Here is a 12,936-nt window from a genome sequence, read left to right as displayed (position 1 = left end):
CCCCGCTCCTCCCTAAACTGATTAGTGAGGATCAATCAGGCTTCATTCCAGGCAGGCAGACCCACGATAATACTAGGAGGCTAGCCCACCTGATCGAAAAAATAGGGATAACCCGCACCCCAGCGGTACTACTGTCAGTAGACGCCGAGAAGGCCTTCGATAGAGTGGAGTGGTCCATACTGTTTAGGGTTCTGGAATCCATGGGGTTTGGGGAAAAATATATCGCGAGTATTAGAGCAAACTACAATTCCCCATCCAGCAGAATAGCCATTAATGGCGAGCTTACGGGCAAGGTAACGATAACGAGAGGAACGAAACAGGGCTGTCCCCTATCACCACTATTGTACGCTCTCTTCTTAGAACCCCTCCTAATTAAAATACGAGAGTCAAAACACATTAAAGGGATAGAAATGGCGGGTCACCAACACAAAGTAATTGCGTATGCAGACGATATGCTAATAACCTTAGAGGACCCTGAATCTACTTTATCGGCCACAGTTAGAGAACTAGAAAACTATGGGACCATCTCTGGCCTAAAAATAAATAGGAAAAAATCAGAGATCCTCATCCTGGCAGGGGATAGAACGAACATAGAAAAGCAGGCAAAAACACTGGACCTCAAGATAGCACAGAAAGGCATTAAATATTTGGGAATGAGTATACCCCCAAAAATAGAACAATTCTACGGGGAAAACTACCCGTCGCTAATTTTAAACATCCGAAGAGAATTAAACAGATGGAACCCACTACAGATATCCTGGTGGGGTAGAATACAATCAATCAAGATGACCATCCTCCCAAAGGTACTATATTATTTTCAGGCTCTCCCAGTGGGGGTCCCAGACACGTTCTTCAAAACCTTAACAAAAATGGTATCGTTATACATATGGAAAGGGAAAACACCGAGAATTGCCAGAAAGGTCCTCACGGCCCCAACCAGAGAAGGAGGAATGGCGCTACCCCACTTTAGAAAATACTATCAGGCAGCACAGCTCAAAGTTCTAAGGGAGTGGGTGGGGGAGGATCCGCAACAGATATGGGCCAAACAAGACAGAGCAGTAGCAAGGACCCCACTGGTAGAACTTCTCTGGAAACAGAAGCAGCACAGGCATGAAAATCTAAGGCTAAGCGAAATCATGAAAACCACGTTAGAAGCATGGGATAGCCAAACAAAAAAAGGCATAATGACCACAGCGATAGGACCCTTTACACCCATCTGTAGAAACCCACTATTTCCACCGGGGATGGAACAAGGGGCATATGACACATGGGAGAAAGCGGGCATTACTAAAATAGGAGAGATGTTCATGGACAAGGAAATCATCCCCCTAGAGTCGTGCGTGGCAACCACGAGAATCCCTAAAAGCGATAGATACAGATATGAACAGCTAAAACACTGGCTCAACTCTCCAATAATCACAGGGCAGCAACCAGGGACCTTACAGGGTTCGAAACATACATCATATCCAGCACGGGGGAGAGAAAGTGGGTTTCAACGTTATACAAATACATAAACTCACAAGGGGAAAGCATTAAATGATCATACAGAATAAAATGGGGCAGAACACTGGGGGAGGAACCAACAGATAAACAATGGGAGGATCTATGGAAACAGATCCCCAGAATGACCCGCTCGGCACAAACCAGGGAGATGTGGGTCAAAATAATGACACAGTGGCACTACACTCCAGAGAGGCTCCACACAATGGCCCTCATTACGACCCTGGCGGAAAGGGGAAAACGATGGCGGAAATGCAATACCGCCATCGAATAGCGCTCGGTGCGACTATGACCCGTCACCGCAAAGTACGAAGCCATTAGCGACACCGTAGTGAACGCCAACGCTAACTGCACTAAGCACGCGCGCGCGCGCCATGCCAAACCGCAAACACCACCATGGTGCAACGGTACGCCAATTCCGACCCTAGCGGACATGTACCTAACGCCATCAGGCATGGCGGAATGGACCATTCCGCCATGGCGAGAAGTACGGCATCGCGAATCAACCGTAAACGGCCCCACTGAGTGCCTGTACACCGCTCCCTGCCCACAAAGTACAACTCCCTGTAGGTGCAATGAAGTCACAATGCAACCATTGAAATGTACAAAGCACCCATCCATGCCAACGAACAAAAGCAACACAAGAGGGGCCAATGGGAGCTGCAGGGCACAGATGGCACGAATACAGAAGCCATCCCAATGGACATGACCACAGTCCCCCACCAAGAAACGCACGCAAACACAGGCACCTGTGACCAGCAACATTCCGAAAATCACATAATTCCACCAGTCCACCTGGCTGACCGCCATCTGTCACACAAAACCCAATCCCCCGCCCCTGAGCATGACAACATCCAAACTGTCATATAGGCAGCCCCCATCCCTGACCTCACGGGCTCAGTAGGCAAACGCGCCCAGCACAGTACCACGCAACTAAACCCCGAAGCAGGAACCCAATGCAGATCTCCTCACAATACATCGCCCCACAAATAGGCACATGCCACATCACTTGCAAAGAAAAACGCTACACGGGCCAAATCAGAATAGAAATTTAATGCACAACAAAATCACCAAGCCCATACAGCCATCAGGCCATGAACTCCAAAACACATTTCACCATTGTGGGCTGCATCCGCAAGAAATGACCAGCCACTACTTGTGTGACGCCCTGTCCCATCATGGTACACAGAGCCACAATCACGTACGAAAAGGCAAAAAGGAAGCGCACACAACCGCAGGGCCGTCCCAATGGGGAGGCACTAGTCCAGCTGAAAGGCCGAAATGTTGCTCCGAGCCACCAGTACTGCGTAAGGGCATGTGGGCCACTGGCGATCGTCCCATAAGATCGTAATGCTGCTCCACCGATTAACACGAAGCAGCAGGTGTCGGGAGTAAAATCCATCTGCAGGAGTGGCATACAGATGGCAGTGGCAAAAGGGGAGGAGATACCTGTCAACCAAAAGAAAAGAACAAGAACAGAATGGCCATCAGAACTACATTCCAACAACTCACTACAATGAGCACACGAAATCCACAGCCATATGCATGCTAGCCCACTCCAAAGGATCATCACCACCCCAAAGCCACTTGCGACTCATAACCATCTATACCTAGGTGTAAACACCATCACGAACGAGTGTACCTGTGCATGCGTCTGCCAAAACAGAATCCATCAGATGGGAATGTTAACGTGCATGGACACAAGTGTCTGAGGGCGCGTCGAGACAGGGAGGGCTCAACAAGGCCAGATAGACGATGGTCCCACTATGGCAGCCCTGCATCACATAGCGTAGGGGAGGCGGATAGATCCCAAGAAGCCCTGTACATGGCAAACTCTGCATCAAATCACCTGCCCATGCATCCATTCATCATTCCCTCATCCCGGGATCAAAACGCCTGAATAATTACTCACATGACATTAGAAACGTCCATTGAGTCTGTGCGTAATGCAGCCTGCTAAATCCACAGTGCCCCAGCCCGTAAATCCAGTGTTGTGAAGTAACATGTATTTGGGAATGGCCGGCCTCATCGCCCACGTAGCTATTGCGCATCCCAAACTATTCATATCAATCATTGCTCCCTCGCCATGGGCCCTGTCTCAAGGACATAGAACAATAGAACGTTATATTTGCAGTCAGACCTGTGGGCATCTCCTCGCCGCTAGCTGGAAACCGAAAGCGCCGCCCTTCGAATTCCTCATTTGCAACATCACGTCGAAAAGGCATCTGTGGCCGTTTGAAATCACTAATTATTCCATCGAGTGCGGCTGTGTGTGAAAATGGCAACTGCCTTCACCCACAAATGGGACGCCCCGCCCGTCGTTGCAACTCGGTACAGTGATGCATGAGGGCCCACCGTTACTCGAGTACTACGTTCCACTGACCCTTCACAAGTCCGTTCGCGACTGCACAGATAGTATGGGAAACAATGGGACCACAGCAGAATGAACATATCAACCAATCTTACACGCCCATCGGGTACAAATACATGATTGCAATAGCAAGATACCATTCCCCGAATTGCAGCGTTGTGCGCGGGACGTGCTCGGCCAAAGGGGAGAGCAGTTTGCACAGGTGGAATCAATCACCACAGGTGGAGGCCATACAGCCTGAAAACACATAAATTGCACAGCCAGTCTCCTCCCACAACCACAGCGAAATGCTACCGGCAGGACTCGCGATGTTGGCCCTGGGGGACCTGATAGCACTGCAAGTGCTCCGACTCCAAGAAGAAGACGAACAACAACTACAACCAGCCGCACGGAGGAGACGCAGGAGGAGGAGGAGGCCAAGGCAGGGCCAGCAAGGCCCAGCAGCACAGCCACTACCACCACGCAGGCAGCCCGCAATCCCACGCCTCCGAGCACATCCGTTCAACCTCACTGATGAGCAGATCCACACCCTCTACCGTCTGGACCGGGACACCATAGCCGCCATTGTGGACATGACACAGGCTGACCTAGTCAGCATGATAGATAGCCCAACCGCCATCCCACCCCTACTGAAGGTGGTGTCTGTACTCCACTTCCTGGCCACAGGCACCTACCAGCACACAGTCGGACAGTTGCATGGCATTTCTCAGCCACTGTTCTCACGGACACTATTCCAAGTGCTCGATGCCCTCCTGCAGCACGCAGACGACTACATCTCCCTACCACGCTCGGAGCAGGAAATAACCAACACAAAAGTGGGATTCCATGCACTTGGCGGCATACCGGGTTGCATTGGTGCCATCGACTGCACCCATGTTGAATTGGTCGTGCCACATGCCATGGAGGCCCAGTACCGCAACCGAAAACAATTTCATTCCCTGAATGTACAAATGGTGTGTGACTCCAACAGGATCTTTACGCATTGTTGTGCCCGATTCCCTGGATCAACCCATGATTCCATGGTCTTGAGGAACTCTACCATACCACGCTACATGGAGCGACACGCAGGGAACAGATCCTGGCTACTCGGTGAGTCTCATTGCATGCATGATGATGTGGGGTATGTGATTTGGCAATGTACTGGCAGGAAGGGGGGGGGGTGTGCGTACGTATCAATGGCATCCCACATCCTACGTTTCTCGTCCACATACAGGTGATGCTGGATATCCACTGAAGAGATGGCTCCTCACACCAGTCCGGAACCCACGGGACCAGCATGAGGAGGACTACAACCATGCCCACTCACGTACCCGTGTATTCATTGAGCCAGCATTCGGCCTACCGAAGGGCCGTTTCCGCTGCCTCAGCAGGTCTGGCGGGGCACTCCTGTACCGCCATGAGAAGGTTGCAAAGATGGTGATGGCATGTGTCATGCTCCACAACATGTGCGTACGTAGAAATGTGCCCATGCCCCCTGACGTAGAACTGCAAGCACCGGATGATGGTCATGATGAGGGTGGGGATGTGGCAGCACCTCATGGAGTCTGCGAGGCACCGGAGGCCCGTGACATTCGTCAGCATCTCATTGATGTATGCTTCTAGCACTCATGCCTGGTGGCTGATACATGGACACGGGACACGTGGCACTGTGTGTGTCTGGAACATGCACAAAATGGACTGTATGCCTATGATGGCCTAGTACACAAAGATCAATGTCCACACATCTCATTGGTTGATCGTGCACTGTTTATGGCATATGTGATATCATGTTGTACACCCTATCGACCCGCCACCCAAGTGAGCCCAACACACCCCCTCCACCCTCCTACCTCCCCCCCGAACACCAGTGTTCAAAGATGCTCATTGTCAGTGGGCTGTCGCTATTGCATGCCCCCTCTGCGGGTATCAGGGGCACCCCTGCCTGTGGAGCGCCGGGTCCTCCCAGATCTACGCTGGGGGCTGCCCTGGACGGAACTTGCAACGGATGATGTGTCTGCCTGCTCACGTCCATGCATGTCCCTAAGGGTTTGCGAGAGCTCAGTGAGCACACGGCGCACTGCGGCAAGTTCGGCACATACGTCTTTGGATGTCGCATGCAGTTCCCCCCTCAGGCTCTCGGTGCTTCTCTCAATTTGTGACCTTAGCGTCTCTGTGCCTCTCTCCATTTCTGCCCTAAGTGTCTCAGTTGATGTTTCTATGTCTGCCTTGGTGCCCCCACATTCATCGGCATGGTCCTTGAGGAGTGTGGCCAGTTGCTGCTGTTGTTCGATCAACTGGTCGAGGGACTGTTGCCTCTGCTGGGCCATGGCCATTTGCGGGGGTGTCGCCGAGGGGCTGTTGACCTCATGTTGCCTTCCCACAGGGCTTGGGGGGGATGGCCAGTCGTCGTCTTGTGGGTGCCCCTGCGTGGTATCCTCATGTTGTACGGGATGGGACAGACAGGGGGATTGGGACAGGTCATGGATGGATCTGACTTCGGCATCCCCGTTTTCTGTGTCGGAGCATGCTGCCATCAATGGGGTGTCACCTATGGTGCTGCTGCCACCAGAGGCAGTGCCTTCTGTGGCATCCGTTGGGGGGACCTGTGGTGGTGGTGTTGTGGGCATGCTGGCTGCTGGGGTGCCTGTTGATGTTCCCTCCTGTGTGCTGCCACCTGATTTGTGCTGCTGTCGTGTCTTGATGCGTGCAGCTGAGGTGGAGGGTCTCTGGCCGTTGGTCTTGGCCCTCTTTGCAGGTGTGCTGGTAGGGGTGTCCTGTTGCTCGTCGTTTGGATCGGACCCTGTGGTGGAGTAAAGGAGAGCGAGGGTTATTGATGGGTCTGTGGGAATTGGAATGGCATTGTATCACATGCTTTGGGGTGGTACCTGAGGGTGTTTTGGGTCGGGGCCTTGGAGGTGCATTGATTTGTGTGTGGAGTGAGGGTGCAGTTGTTTGGCAGCCTGCAGTTAGGGTGTGCCTGCTGCACGTGTAGTGCGTGTTTTAGGGGTTTTTAATTATTTATGTATTTATTGTGGTTTTTAACGTGCGCTATCAGGCCGATGTGTGTGGACGTTCTCCTGGACATGTGTTTCTGTTGCACTATGTGGACGCATGGTACTTCACATGGATGGACTGTGTGGATTGTTTTATCTGGCCCACCTACCTGAATCTTCGGATGTCTGCACTCCTTTCTCCATCCCTCCGACTCCCTCAATGCTCTCCATTCCGATGGTGGAGGCACAGATTTCTTCCCAGGGGGTCAACTTGATGGGTGATTCAGGACCTCCCCCGGTGGCTGTGGCAATGTTGCGGTTGGCAGAGAGTATGCTGCGGACGCGTATCCGCAGGTCGTCCCATCGCTTGCGGCATTGCTGTGGGGTGCGGGGTGCGGTCCCCACCGCACTTACCCGCTGTGCCACCAGAGCCCATATGGCCTTCTTGTTTGCAAGTGCCGTCCTGGTCATTTGCGTGGAGAAGACCACGGCAGCATTCTCCTGGAGGGTCTCTGTTAGCACGGTGAGTTCCTCACGGGAGAAGTGGACCTGCCGCTTGCGGTCGCACGCTTTCTTCGCTGCTTTTCCCATTTTTCTTGGTTTCGCTAGGGTGGTTGACGGGGTGGGGTGTGTCTCAGGGTAGTGTTTTTAGTGGTTGTGTGGTTTTAGTGTATTTATAGGTGTACGCCGGGATGTTTCCCGTTCCGGCCCCGTGTTTTTACTTCCGTTTCCGTATATTTCCGGCCACCGTACTTTCCGGTAGGCGCACACTGCGGTGACCGCTAAGAGGGGTGGCGGTATTGCACCTGGGGCGCCGTACGGCGGCGGTGTGGGCCGTTTTGGGGTCATTTCCGCCATCGCGGACTTTGCACTTCCGCCATGCCGTGGTGCTCGTGCCCGATGGGTCGGAATGGGCCGCACTTTGCTCCTTCGTGCAATGGCGGAAACGCTATTTACGCTGTGGCGCTCCGGTCAGTCGATTTCCGCAAGGGTCGTAATGAGGGCCAATGTACCCTAACACGTCCAGCCACTGCTGGAGAGGATGTGACGAAGTGGGGACTTGGAGACACATATGGCATGACTGTAAAGGCATAAAACCCTTTTGGGAAGAAGTGAAAAACGAGATGGGCAAAATATTCCCGGATGTGGGGCTGATGGGAGAGAAGGTCTGGCTCTGTGGAATCAAAGACGACACAGCAAGGCAATACAGCAAAACGCAATGGAGATCATTCATGGGACTACTCATTGCAGCTTGGACCACCATTGCACAGAACTGGAAAAATAAAAACACCCCACTGACCTACACCTGGCTACAGAAAGTTTGGGCCCATATAACAATGGAAAAAATTACTCACAAACTCCAAGGAACAGGAGACCAATTTGTAAGAGAATGGGAAGGGACCCTGCAATACCTCCAGTCAGACTTTATGGAGCAATGGTGCCCCCATAACATAAAAATATCAGACATATTTAACGCTTAACAGGATCCCTGGACAAAATGACTCCATCCATCCCGTGGGGAGGGAGGGGGGAGGGGGGGAAGGGAATGTTATAAGATTCAATGTTAACTTCTTCATGTAATATTTATGTAAAACTAATAAAAAATAAGTTTAAAAAAAAAAAAAAAAAAAAAAAATTTAGACCTTCCAAGTGATACAACTCTCTGACTGGTGGAACAGGCAGAGAGGAGGATCACTGGAAAGGGCGTGGGAGAGTTATAGGAAGGCAGCCTAGGGAAAAGAAAGCATAATGAGAATCTATCTCAACTGGCCTTTCTGATAGAATGGTAATAATGCAGATTCCAGCACTAACCTGTGGGCTTAGAACTGTAGTCTTCACCAAAGTCCATGAAGAATTCCGAAAGAAAATAAAAAACAACGACAAAGGAGGGAAGGTTAGTAAGGGAGACTTATCCCGAACGTCACAAGGCTCTCGCTAGTTACCGGGTTGGAGCACCACAGGATAGCGTTCATAGTTCTGTGCATAGACACCTTCAAATTAAAGTTGTAGTTGAAGATACACCTTCCTATCCCACAGGAACAGAACTTATAATGAAATGAGTCCACCTGCTACTTCCTCACAGGCTTTAATCAACCAGGTGCTGGATACACGTGAATCAAATACACGCAGCCAGGACAGCCGCGCTTGAAGAGTTCCAGCGTCCGCGTGCGATTTACATGCGAACAAAGTTCACGCAACTAGGACAGCCGCGCTTGAAGAGTTCTATCATCCGCGTGCGATTTACACGCAACCCAATTTCATGCAGCTAGGACAGCCGCGCTTGACGAGTTCTAGCGTCCGCGTGCGATTTACACACGAATCCAGTACACGCAGCCAGGACAACCGTGCTTGAAGTGTTCCAACGATCGCATGTGATTTTACACGCGAAACCAGTACACGCAGCCAGGACAGCCGTGCTTGAAGAGTTCCAACGTTCGCGTGTGATTTTACACGCGAAACCAGAACACGCATCTAGGACAGCTGCGCTTGAAAAATTCTAACGTCCGCATGTGAATTTACATGCAAATCCAGTACACAAAGTCAGGACAGCCGCGCTTGAAGAGTTCCAACGTCCGTGTGCGATTTACACACGAAAACCAGTTCACGCAGCCCTGGACAGCCGTGCTTGAAGAGTTCAGAATCTACGTGGGTATTTTTACGTGAACAGGAAAACTGCATCCAAATGAAACCGGGCCTTGCATGTGAGAGGACACGCAAAGTCAATTGTAGATGCAGGAGATCGCGTGTGAAGGAAACACGTCGAAGAAGGCCAAGGAACCAACTGACTGGATGCGAGGACGCAGATGAAAAGTTCAGCTACCAAGACGCAATCAGAAGCAGCGAGTGGCGTTTCCACACTGCTTATAAACGTTCTGCCGTAAGAACACGTGACTAACCGAAATCACATGAATTTCAATGACGTGAATAATGTAGACGTCGTTTTCCTGGTAATACATCAAACAACCTCCATCTTGAGTAAAACGGTCTAGCTGTTCTATGAGCATAATCCGTTCTACGCACCGACGGAGTTCCAGATCCAGAGGTACAGTGTCCAGCATGCATGACACATGGAAACCAGCAACATTGGTTCCTATATTCAAACAGGGAGATAGTGCGCTGCCAACTAACTACTGTGCGCTTGGCATTCTAGATCCACTGGGTAAACTCTTTGCTTCAGTTTTGCTCACCCAATTAACATGCTGGGCAAAAGAAACAAATCGATCAGATCCCAGACAGACTGGATTTGTTAAAGGCGCAGGAAGCAACATCAATCTCCTACTAATGAATCTTCTAAAATTTGAAGCAATGAGAGCGAAAACGAAACCTTATGCTGTTTTTATAAATCTAAAACAAGCATTCGACTGTGTTGACTGTCGGAGATTATGGTTGAAATTACGGATGTGGCAATGTCCTCCGGACCTGATATCGGCCATTCACGAGCTGTACTCTACCACGTCAATTCAGGTTAGACTCTCTAACCAAGGAGCACTGCCTAAGAAAATCGACACATGGAATGGACTAAAACAGTTCTGTCCACTCGCTGCATTTCTCTTCAAACTGTACATCTCCGATCTGAATACATCTCACCAAAAAGTAGGAACATTTTCCACATTTCTAAATGGCACTGCTATACTCTGCATGATATATGCAGATGACCTTGTGTTGTTGGATAAAACACAGATTGGTCTCCAACACAATCTAAATGCACTGGTCAACTATTTGGGCATCAATGGGCTAACCATCAACTCCACAAAAACCCAAACAATGCATATTTCTAACCAACAAAGTTGACGCAAGTACAAAAGATTAAATATCTAGGGGTCTGGATCAATAATGCCTTCGACGAACATGAGTGGGGAAGTGCTGTCTGCACCAAAGTGCACTCTTTGACACACTAAGCCTATGTACTACATAGAAAATATGGGAAATTTTCTATGAGGCCGGTGATAAGATTTTCGTTTTATCCTTCGGCGCAGAAGCTGCGCTCAATCTATCGTGGAAAATTTGCAACCATCTAGAAGGCATTTTTTGGAGAAAGGTTGTGTCTCTCCCAAAGTCCTTTCCGATTGTTCGGATAAGGTTTGAATCTGCGACACAATCGATCCAATCCATGGTACTTTGGAAGTCACTTGATCTGTATCGAAAAACTCTGGTTGATGGTGACATTCCTCCCATCGCGATTTTGAGACCAAGTAAAACTACGCAGCAAACCATAATTCTGAACCAATGGAAAGCCAGCTGCTCTAGATGGCCGAGCGCATAAGACTCTTCACAAGAAGCCCTAAATTCAAATCTGTGTATGATAAAAAAAATCCAATGGATGGACTGGATGGAGACACAAGAAAGCAAGGCAAAACACAGACTTTCTCTAAACTGTGCTAACGACTGTCATGCTATAAACCAGCTGCCTCAATACTTAGTGAAAGTTCCATGCCCAAAATTCACAGATTTGTTCTTGTGCCTGAGGCTAAACCTCCTTCCAACAAGAGAAGTGCTAATACACCGAAAAAAATAAAAAGCCGATACTGTCACGCACTCCACTCGTCCCTCTGAGGGTCCCATTCCTCATCCCCGTGCTCCGAACACCCCTCGCCCTCTTGCCCAGTTCCGGGACTCACAGGTTCTCTCTTCGCCCCAGTTGCCACGGCGCCGATTGCCACAAACCCTGAGTCGGCATGCTGTTTGCCCGCAGAGACGTCTGCCCCTTTGGCGTCTTCCGTGGCGGCTGCTAGACCGGCTTCTTCTGCGTCACATGACCGCCGCCTTCCGCTCACGTGTTTCTGGACTACACTCACGTGATGCGCTCGCGGGTCATGTGACCGGGAGGAAATAGCAGCGCCAGTATTTAAACGGCTGTGTTGCGGTGCTTCGGTGCTTCACAGCTGTTTCTTCGGATTCCTGTACGGCGCTACTTACCTTTTGTCTCACCTTTTTGGATCCTGACCTCAGATTTGTTTCACGGACTGGCAACGGATAACCCTTGGCTTTGGTACTTGCTTTTGGATCATTGTTACGACCACGGACTGCTTCACGGACTCCTACTACGTTCCGCCCTTTTTGTGCGGATTCTGGCATCAGGTGGCCTGGCACTTGCAACATTTCTGGGATCGCTACATACTGAAAGAACAGTCTTGCTGGGTCACGGTACCTTCCTCATAGGTACAACCGCTACTCCACAGACGCCTTTTGGTAAGACCGTTCCACTTACTTGTTGATTGGTTGTTGATTCTGTTTTGGCTTGACACTTAACCGGTGTTTCCTTTACAGTGGTTCGGGGTTCCACGAGTACCGCAGTTCCAGAAGAACATCTCCCACCTGTGGCCTCAAAGGCTGTACAGAGAGTGACTTTGATTCTCTCCGTGCGGCACTTGTGGACAGAGGACTCTTCGGCTACACGACAGTCAAGACACAACAGACTGTGAAGCCATCCTGTCGTGTAGCTATGGAGGGAGCTGCGGATGACCCCTTGACCACTATGGTTCAGGCCATAACCGTGTTACGTGCAGACATGGTCGCAGCAAATACAGCCATTCACCAACGCTTGGGTACCATTCAGAGTGCTAGACACCCTATACCCTCAGATGCTGAATTTGGGGATACTCCACCAGGCCCCCCGCCCGTCCAACCTCCCGTTCCGCCCATTCCTAACCCCATCCCTGTAGTACGGCCCTCTCCTTTTCCTTTGGCCGCCCCTGAGAGGTATCATGGGGATCCCGGAAAATTCATAACCTTCCTGAATCAATGCAAGTTGCATTTTTTGTGTAGACCCATGGCCTTTCCGGACTCCACCTCCAAGGCAGCCTTTACTCTCTCTCATTTAGCAGGCACTGCTGCTGCCTGGGCCAATCCACTCCTGGACAACGACAACCCAGCCCTTTACGATTTTGATCTGTTGGTCACTGAGATGTCCCCAGTGTTTGATACACGCCATAAAGTCCAGTCCCGAGACCTGGAACTCCTGGACCTGGGGCAGGGTAGGGGGTCTTTAATCGAATACATTACTAAGTTTAATCAGCTTGCAGCCGAGACTTCCTGGCCTGAAACCAAAAAGGCCGTTGTGTATTATCGCGGCTTAAACAACGCCATGAAGGA

The sequence above is a fragment of the Ambystoma mexicanum genome, chromosome 11 (genome assembly GCF_040938575.1).
Source record: "Ambystoma mexicanum isolate Mex_15411 chromosome 11, UKY_AmexF1_1, whole genome shotgun sequence".
Classification (NCBI taxonomy): Eukaryota; Metazoa; Chordata; class Amphibia; order Caudata; family Ambystomatidae; genus Ambystoma; species Ambystoma mexicanum.
This window is presented reverse-complemented; position numbering follows the sequence as displayed.